Source organism: Felis catus, chromosome A3 (genome assembly GCF_018350175.1).
Source record: "Felis catus isolate Fca126 chromosome A3, F.catus_Fca126_mat1.0, whole genome shotgun sequence".
Classification (NCBI taxonomy): domain Eukaryota; kingdom Metazoa; phylum Chordata; class Mammalia; order Carnivora; family Felidae; genus Felis; species Felis catus.
In genome coordinates, this window is record NC_058370.1 from 100,482,333 (window position 1) to 100,491,021 (window position 8,689).

General features: G+C 50.9%; 1 long non-coding RNA gene across 2 annotated transcripts in view; it reads right to left on the bottom strand.

The window, feature by feature from the left end:
- The window catches only part of LOC123384523, a 26,056-nt gene extending 19,428 nt beyond the window's left edge, over window positions 1–6,628 (bottom strand). For both annotated transcript variants that reach the window (XR_006595718.1, XR_006595717.1), the window contains exon 1: window positions 1,251–6,628. This is a non-coding gene — a long non-coding RNA (uncharacterized LOC123384523). The remainder of the gene's footprint in view (window positions 1–1,250) is intronic.
- Between the last annotated feature and the right edge of the window lie 2,061 nt (window positions 6,629–8,689).

An 8,689-nucleotide genomic window follows, 5' to 3' on the forward strand; every position in this document is an offset into this window, starting at 1 on the left:
CAGTTAGTTCCTGGAATGTCCAAGAAAAACAAACTGGTTATTCTGAGTGAAATTGCAGCCTGGCTAAGGCAGGCTCGGTCTGCTTTAAATTAAACACAGCATTTCTGAGATTCTTTTCATCTCCTGGCCACTGTCGGTTAGTGGAGACATTACCTCACCTCACCTTCCTGCTCTGAGGTGGGGAAGCTAACAGGGTGTGCGCCTGGGGATGGGATGAGATGGGCTCTCCGGGGAGCCCGAGAGCCCCACCCTGGGCTCCTAGGGGTGGCCAGAGGTGAGCAGGCCCTCCTCCTCTGACAACTCAGTCTACCTCTGGGGCTAGGGTACTGACTGGGTATTTGGGGATACAGGGTGGAGGGTTGTTCCCATGTGCAGTCAACTCTGTCCTTGGTATTTAGCTAAGGAATTCCAGCTTTTGCAAATACATTGCTCTTCTAGGAGTTCTTGGAAAAAACACAAAACAAAACAAAACTTGGCTGTAGTTTTACAAATCCAGAGTTGGTCCCTTCCTTGACCCTGTCAAACATTTCTGTGCTGGGTGGCCATGCCTGCCAGCTCCTCAGCAGGACCCCAAAGAGCCTTAGCTGGCAAGCCGAGACAGCAAGTCGTTTCCCCACAGGGGTGACCTGGTCAAGGGTGGGGTTCTCTTCTGGTTTTGGAAATTGCTTTCAGCCAGCTTTGTCAGCTCGTGGAGTCCTAGAAAATTCTGAAGTGTTGGAGCCAGGCCAAGCCAAGAGTGAGTGAGTCCCAGCTTCCTCAGTGAAGATTATCTAATCTTACCGGGACCTTCAATATCCTCATCTTTAAAATGGGGGTGAAGGTGCCCACCTTTCAGGGTTGTTACGGGGATTAAATGAAATTCGGTGTGCTCAAGGTTCTTTTGTTTCAAATGAAGTATACCCAAAGTTCTTTGGTTGTCAAACTGAAAATTTCCTCATGCTGTCTTACGTGAAAGGGTGATGTTTTGTGTGGAATCAAGGGACTTTCACAAAAACAGGTCACCAGGCCTTTCCAGAGAACTGGAACCAGGAACCTGAAGGGGCATTTGCAGTTTCTCTCCTGCTCTGTCTCCACTGGCCCTGGGTTTCCTGCTTCTTTCCGGACCTGGAGGCCAGCCTCCTGTCCCTGTGGACCAGCTTTCTCTTTCCCGTTTACTCAAAGCCCTGCCTTAGCTTGACATCATTTCCTCACGCTAGGTCCACAGTTGGCGCCATTTTCTAGTGTGTGGCTTTATCCTGTGTATGAAATACCTGTGTGCTGGATGTTCTGTTGGTCTCTCCGGTTCTGCTCCTCTTTCTCCTCCACCATGCCCTGTCCCTGGGGCCAAGCTGTATAAACTGTGCCAATGGAGCTTCCTGGCCTTCTCAGTTCTGGTCGACCTGAGGCCACAGTGGATGCCAGCAGGAAACAGGAGGGCAGGAGGAAAGAGCGGCAGGGTGTTTATTATTCTAGTTCCTTGCCCGTGGGGGATGGGTGGGCCGCGGTGTGGCTGGTTGTTTCCTGCAGGAAGGCCACAGAAACCCCCTCCTTCATCTACAGCCCTCGTTGCGTTCTTATAATCACTTCCTCTCTTGTGTTTTCAAGCTTCCTGAGCTGATGGCACTGCACAGTTAGGTCCTGGAGGTGCTGCACCATTCCCTTGCCTGATGCCTTCCATCCTGCCCACATCTTTATAAACAGTCCATTCATTATATTCTCTCCAGTAACAGAGCAGTAAGGTAACACTGAAATGCCATCTCTCTCCTGCTGGGACTCATGATACAGTAAGATCAAGGGGGAAAAGACGGCTTTGTCTCCTTGCCCCCACCCCCCACTCTGGCTCCTGCAGAAAACGGTTGAAGAACTAGAAGCTCTTTGAGATAAGCATTATAAATTTGAGGCCCAGAACTGAGAAGACAGCCAGAATTCTGCTAGAAGTAAAAAGGAATGCATGTGCAATGAGAAGAGATACTTCTCTTGCAAGAGACTCTCCATTTTCCTGGGAGGATGGGACCCACATAAAAGTGTTAGTTAGAAATTTGCTGCCAAATCAGTTAGGGCCTCTCTCTTTCCTAGGACACAAACGCCTAAAAGTAAGCTTCACACAGGTTGTGGACACAGCATATTTTTATATTGTCAACTCCTCTGTATTTTTCACTCCCAAATTTGTTGGATTGGTCACGAGAATCTGTCTTTTCCTTTCCTTTTCCAGTTTGGCTTATGCACATCCCACTTTGGGCTTTGACCATGAGGTCTTAGCCTAGGACAGACTTCCCAGTCTCTGGTCTCTCTAGCCTAGTCTGTTCTGCAGCTCCCCATCAAATTTCCGGGAAGTTTTCCCTGAAAGAGAGTATTTTACGCAAAGACCTGAGAAATGAGCAGAAATCACCCAGGTGAAGAGCTGGGGAAAAGGAAATTACACTGGCCAAGCCTAGAGGTAAGAAAGAGGTTGGAACTACAGGCACAATGAAGTTAGTATGGCCAAAGGAGGGCACGGTGAGGACTATGATAAGAATCAGGTCAGAGTGGGAGAGACGTAGAGGTCAGATCGTGCAGAGAGCCCACTGTGGACGGCACATAGTGGGCAGCAGTGGAGATACAAAGACTCAATTTTACCGTGCAATAAATATTCAACAACTTTGCTGGGGAGGAAGGAGCCTCGTAGAGAGTGAACCACCTAGGATTCTCCTCATGGAACTAGGGCTGGTCAAAGGGTGGGAGTAGAGACTGGCTACTTCCCAGGGTACTTCAGAGAGCACTGGGCTCAGAGCATAGGCAGAGCCAGGGACACCCTCACCTCTCTGTGACTCCACTCCCGGGGCTCAATGACCTTTTTGGCTGGACTAGTGGGGCCTCCAGGAAGACAGAGAGGAAATGGAAAGGCCAGTGCCCTTCAGATGGTTCTCCTGGGAAGGCTTGCCAGAGTCCTGGGAAATGATCACAGGCATTATCCAACCTTGGGAAACTCTGTGGAGGCGAGGCCAGGTTGAGTGCTGAGCCCTGGGCCCCTTGGGTCCTTTCTCTCTCAGCAGTTACTATGTGAGACAGTGTCCACGGCCGAGGAGACAGAACCCCAAGTGAATCAGCAGCAGGAAGTCCTTGCTCTGTTCTCCAGGTTGCAAGCCCCAGAGAGCAGGCTCTTGGTGCCATCTCTGCTGTCCTGTGTAACCCAAACGACCCCTCCCAGGCTGGTCTCCTTCCCTCTGCCCCCTGCTCCCTCCCTCCACTGCAGGCGAACAGGGGGATACCCAGCCACACGGCCCTAGGCCTGCTCACCTGCCCTCCCTGTCCAGCAGACTGGACACGGCCTCCGCTCCTCCCAACACACAGCTGGTCCCAAGCATCCTGCCACTGATATGGGCCACGAGCTCCTTAAAGCAGGATCACATCTCACACAGGTAGGCACTGCACTGGCTGAGAATGAGTGCCCGGTGGGGGAGGCTACAGCAGGCCCAGAGCAGGAGGGGGGCCGGGGCAGGATGTCCATCTACAGTGCTCTACAAGAGGTTCGGCCACAGGCCACATGGCCTGGTTGGCAGAGACAGACCCAATGGCTGGTCAAGGCAGTGTGGCTGAGCGCGAGAGCAGGGGAAGAAGCGGGCCCAGGCGTATACATTTAGACACACACTCGTCTTCATGAGCTGCATTCCAACAGGAGCACTTGAGACGCGAGTACATTTCCCCTTTAATCACGACACCTCTCTCCCCATCACACACGCCTGCGCCTGCTTGTGACTCCTGCATCACAGCACCAGTTAACATGTGTCCCATAGGAAGGCAGGCGAGGCCCTCCCTTGCTACCAGGCTGAGTGACCACAGAATCAATTTGCTTCTCAAAGTGACAGCGGCCAGAGGGTGGGGGTGCAGCACTGGGGTGAATGGGGGTGCAGGGGCAGAAGGAAGTGAGAAGGGCAAAGGTCTCAGTGGCTCTGGGAGACAGTGTCAGCAAAAGTCACCTGGGATCCTGACAGACATCCGTCGAGACATCCGTGCAGTCGCTAAGACAATTGCAGCATCTCCAGCCCAGGGTGAGGGGAGAGAAGGGCGAACACCTTAAAGATTTCCAACCACCTGCCCGTTCGGCTTTACCTCACAGCCTCTGTGAAGCTTCAGTGAAACCGTCCATTTGCAATGTGCTTTGAGACCATTACTCACTTGTTGATTCATTCATTGAAAATGTGTCAGGGGCCTGGTATGTGTCAGAGATTGTGCTGGGGCCAAGAGAGAGGCTAGCAAAGATGAGCACATAAAACAAGGGAAGAAAACATATGGTATGTAAGCCACCCCAATATCTCCTGCCAAGTCCAAGGCAGACATCATGAATCAAGCATAGTGTTTTTTTTTTATCATGGAGTCCAGGAAGGACCTCAGACTTCTTATCAACACCTTTCTCCAGGCAGCCATTCCTAGTTGGATCCTATGGACCAAATGTTTGTGTTCCCCCCCTACCCACAAAATTCATATATTAAAGCCCTAACCTCCAAATGTGGTTGTATTTGAAGATGGGCCTCTAACAAAGGAACTGGTGGGACCCTGATCAAATGGGATTAGGTCCTTCCGAGTAGGGACCTCAGAGAGCTGGCCCTCTCGTTCCTCAGGCACACACATCATGTAAGCACATGGCAAGGTGGCAGCCACCTACAAGCCAAGATAAGAAGTCTCAGAATGAAACCTCCCTTGCCAGCACCTTGATCTTGGACTTCTGGCCTTCAGACTGTGAGAAATAAATTGGTATTTAAACCATCCGGTCTGTGGGATTCTGTTAGAGTAGCCGAAGCAGACTAAGACTTTGAATTAACATGAAGGATGAAGTTTGTCAGCCCTGGGGCAAAGGCACGGAGGTGTTAACAGGCATAGCTTGCATCAGAAACAGGGAGCAGCATGATATGTCCAGGGGCCTGGTATTTAGAGAGGGGAGTGGACAGAGATGGGATTAGAGAGTAAGGCAGACACTGGATCACGTATGGATGTGTAGGCCATGTCAGGGCCTGTGAGTTACTCTAACAGCACTGGGGAATGCCCTTCAGATCTGTGTTTAGAAAGATCGATCTGACAGCTACAGTCAGGCTTGTGTGGGGCAGGCACGGTGGCGAGGTAGGAGATCAGTGGGTGTCTTCTCCATACATCAGTCCTGTGAGGGGAATGGCCTGGCTGCAGATAAGAGGAAAAGGTGAGGTGATTTCCTGATTTCTGGCCTGCACAGTGGGATGGATGGTCCTCGCTTTGACAGGAACGTGATCTCCTGGAGGGAGAGCAATTTCTCAGCCTGTACAGACGTCAGGTTCCAAGCCCGGGAGAAGTCCTGAAGCTCAAGTCAGGCCCATTCTATTGGTCAGAGTGAGGCACCAGCCAGCCCAGATTCCATGTGGCTGGGGACTACATGAATATAGGGAAGCATGAGTCACTGGGACCACTTTGTCATGCAAGTAACAGGCAAGAAGCAAGGGGAAGAGCAAGGCCCAAAGCCAGATAGATGCACTTGTCACTTGAGCCTTTCACCTCTGATGAGTTTCTCTGCAGCCCGGGGAGTTCCTCTGAGCCAGAGATATAACTGGGTCATGTGACTCCCCTTAGCTTCAAGGAATTCTGGGAACCTGAATATTTTAACGAGCACATTGCAATCTCCTACAAAACCTGATAAGGAAGAAGGGGAGAATGGCACTTGAGGGCGGTAACAGGCAGAGTGTTCTGTAGAAGCCTTGGAGGGGTAGGGAGGAAATAATGGCTGCTGAGCCCCTTTATGGCAGAGAAACCACACTCAGCACCTTTGACATGTTACCTCAGAAGAAAATGGAGAATCTGGTTTTGTAGGTCAGGGGCGAGGCCTGAACGTGCATCTCTAACAAGTGTTCTGGGGATGCTGAGACTGCGGAAGGAAAACCACAGTTTGAGCGGCCCAGAACCGAGGTACACCGAGGAAACAAGCAACCCCCAAATCTCAGAGGGTTAAATGGCAAAGGCTTGTTCCGTACTCATGCCGCATGTTCACCGTGTTTCTGGGGCTTTGCTGCGCTGGTGACCGGTTTGGAGGGAAAGAAGTCGTGGCATAGCACCACCTGGCTCTTATAGGCATTCCAGTTGAATGGCCATGACCAACATCAGGCAGGGAGAAGCTGTACTGGGAGAATAATACTGAAGATTACCACAGCCTTCACCAAAGCAGTGGGATTTGACCTGATGGGGCTTTGAGGGATGAACAAGGGCTTATCCTATAGAGCAGGTGGGGAGAACATTCCAGAATGAGGGAACACCATAAATAACTACCATTGACTGAACACCTGTTATGTGCCAGCTTTCAGATTGTTTCCTAATTGGCCCTCACAAGAACCTGGGATATTTTTAGTCATTTTTATAAAAGAGGAGACTGAGGGTCCGACATAAGCTAAGTTGCTTGCTGACGGTCACAGGGCCAGAAAACAGGAGTCCAGGAAATCAAACCCAATGTCTGGGACTTTCCCTCCCATGCCACAGTGGACAAGTGGAAGCATGTGGCTGCGTAGGGTGTTTGCAGAATGGTCTGTATGCTGCTGTTTCCCTGGAAATGGTCCCAGCATCTAGAGGATGTTTTCATTTTTAATTAATTTTTTTAATGTTTATTTTTGAGAGAAAGAGAGACAGAGTGTGAGCAGGGGAGGGGCAGAGAAAGAGGGGGACAAACAACCCAAAGCAGGCTCCAGGCTCTGAGCTGTCAGCACAAAGTTCACTGCAGGGCTTGAACTCACAAACCTCCAAGACCATGACCTGAGCTGAAGTCGGACGCTTAACCAACTGAACCACCCAGGCACCCCTAGAGGATTTTAAAAAAACTTTTTCTTTTATTTTAGAGAGAGAGAGAGAGAGAAGCCGGGGGAGGGGGTGTGAAGTGAGAGAGAGAATCCCAAGCAGGCTCCATACCCAGTGTAGAGCTCGATGTGGGGCTTGATCCCACGACCCTGGTATCATGAACCTGAGCTGAAATCAAGTGTCAGACACTCAACCAGCTGAACCACCCAGGCACCCCAAGGATTTTGTTTTTGTTTTTCGAGGAGGAGGGATCACAGATTGTAATTTTTATTATGGTAAAATATACATAAAACTTACCATGTTAACCATTTGTAAGTCTACAGTTCAGTGGCATTAAGTACATTCCCATTGTCGTGCAATGACTGCCACTGTCCATCTGCAGAACTTTTTAATCTTGCAAAGTTGAAATTGTGCCCATTGAGCACTAACGTCCATCCTAGCCCCTGGCAACCAACCACCATTCTACTTTGTCTCTATGAATTTGAGGACTCTAAGAACTTGTTCTTGTGTGTACAGCTTATCTCACTTAGCATAGTGCTACACTGTTCACCTTGTGACAGTACTATTGAAACCTTATTCCTTTATATGGCTGAATAATATTCCATTTTATGTAGGTACCCCATTTTTATCCGTTCACCTGCTGATGGATGTTTGGGTTGTTTCCACCTTTTTTTTGGGTATCGTGACAAATGCTGCTATACATATGGGTGTGCAACTATCTCTGAGTCTCTGCTTTTGAATTCTTTTGTGTATGTACCCAGAAGTGGGGCAGTTGGATCCAGAGGAATTTTTAACATAAAGGACTCTATATGGGTCAGAGGTGCTGGCAGGCTTTGTTGGGGTCCAGAGAAAATGCAACACACCAGCACCGTAGAGGATGCCAAGCCTCACCAGGCAACCTCAGCCCACTCACTGCACCCCCACGGGTGGGAGAGCCCCCTACTACCACACCACCCAGGCACAGGAAGGCTGCCTTGTTATTTAACTGTCTTGCAGGCATAGAAGTGATCTTGCCCCCACGTTGGGAGTCGGGATGCTCTGGAGGGAGAACAGCCACTAACCCCTGAGACTCCGTTTCCCTCATCTATCAAACCAAGGCAGTGGTATTCTCTTGCCTACCTTGCAGATTGTCGGGAGGTTCCAACGAACACAAGAACGTGAGAGACAGGGAGGGGCCACAGCCTGGTCTAGACCCACCACACCTGCCCGGGCTGCCCTCCAGGCTCCACTAGTGCTGGGTCAAAAAGGGGCGCTGCAGGAGTGGTGTCTGGGAAGGCAGAGGGGCCTCTGGGGCCGTTTCAATAAGGTCAGGAGAGCCCTACGGCTGAGATAGCTAAAAAGAGGACAGCAGAGGCAATACGCTCCCTGGTGACAGTTCCAGGGCAGTGGTTCTCAAACTGGGGCAGGTCGGAGAAGCCCCAGAGGGCTCATTAACACACGGGCAGGGGGCACCCCCAAGATTCTGATTCAGGAAGTCTAGGGTGGGGTCCAAGAATCTGCATCTCTACAAGTTCTCGGGGATGCTGATACTGTTGGTCTGGGACTGCTCTAGAAAATGGAAGAGAAAACGCTGCTCATTTGGAGGACCATGGACACGTAAGTCCCTCCACCCTTCCCAGCCTCTTCCCTCCCTTTCTCGTTTCCTTCCTTCCTGGTCCAACATTTAATATTAGAGTGCAGAGTCTGGGCTGGGCTGACCAGATGGCTGTTGGCTGCTGAGGGCCCCAGGCTGTGGTGTGACCGGATGTGGAGGAGTCAGAGTGAGTCAGATCGCCAGCAGAGGGAAAATACCGTGTTCCAGGCGAGGGGCCAGGGCGACCTTCCAGGCTCTGTAAGAGCTCAGGGCATTGTGCAAAGCCCAGACAGCCTTCCCCTGGGGTCGGGTGGTCCCCAGGCAGCAGGACACTGGGATAGGCAGCTGCTATAG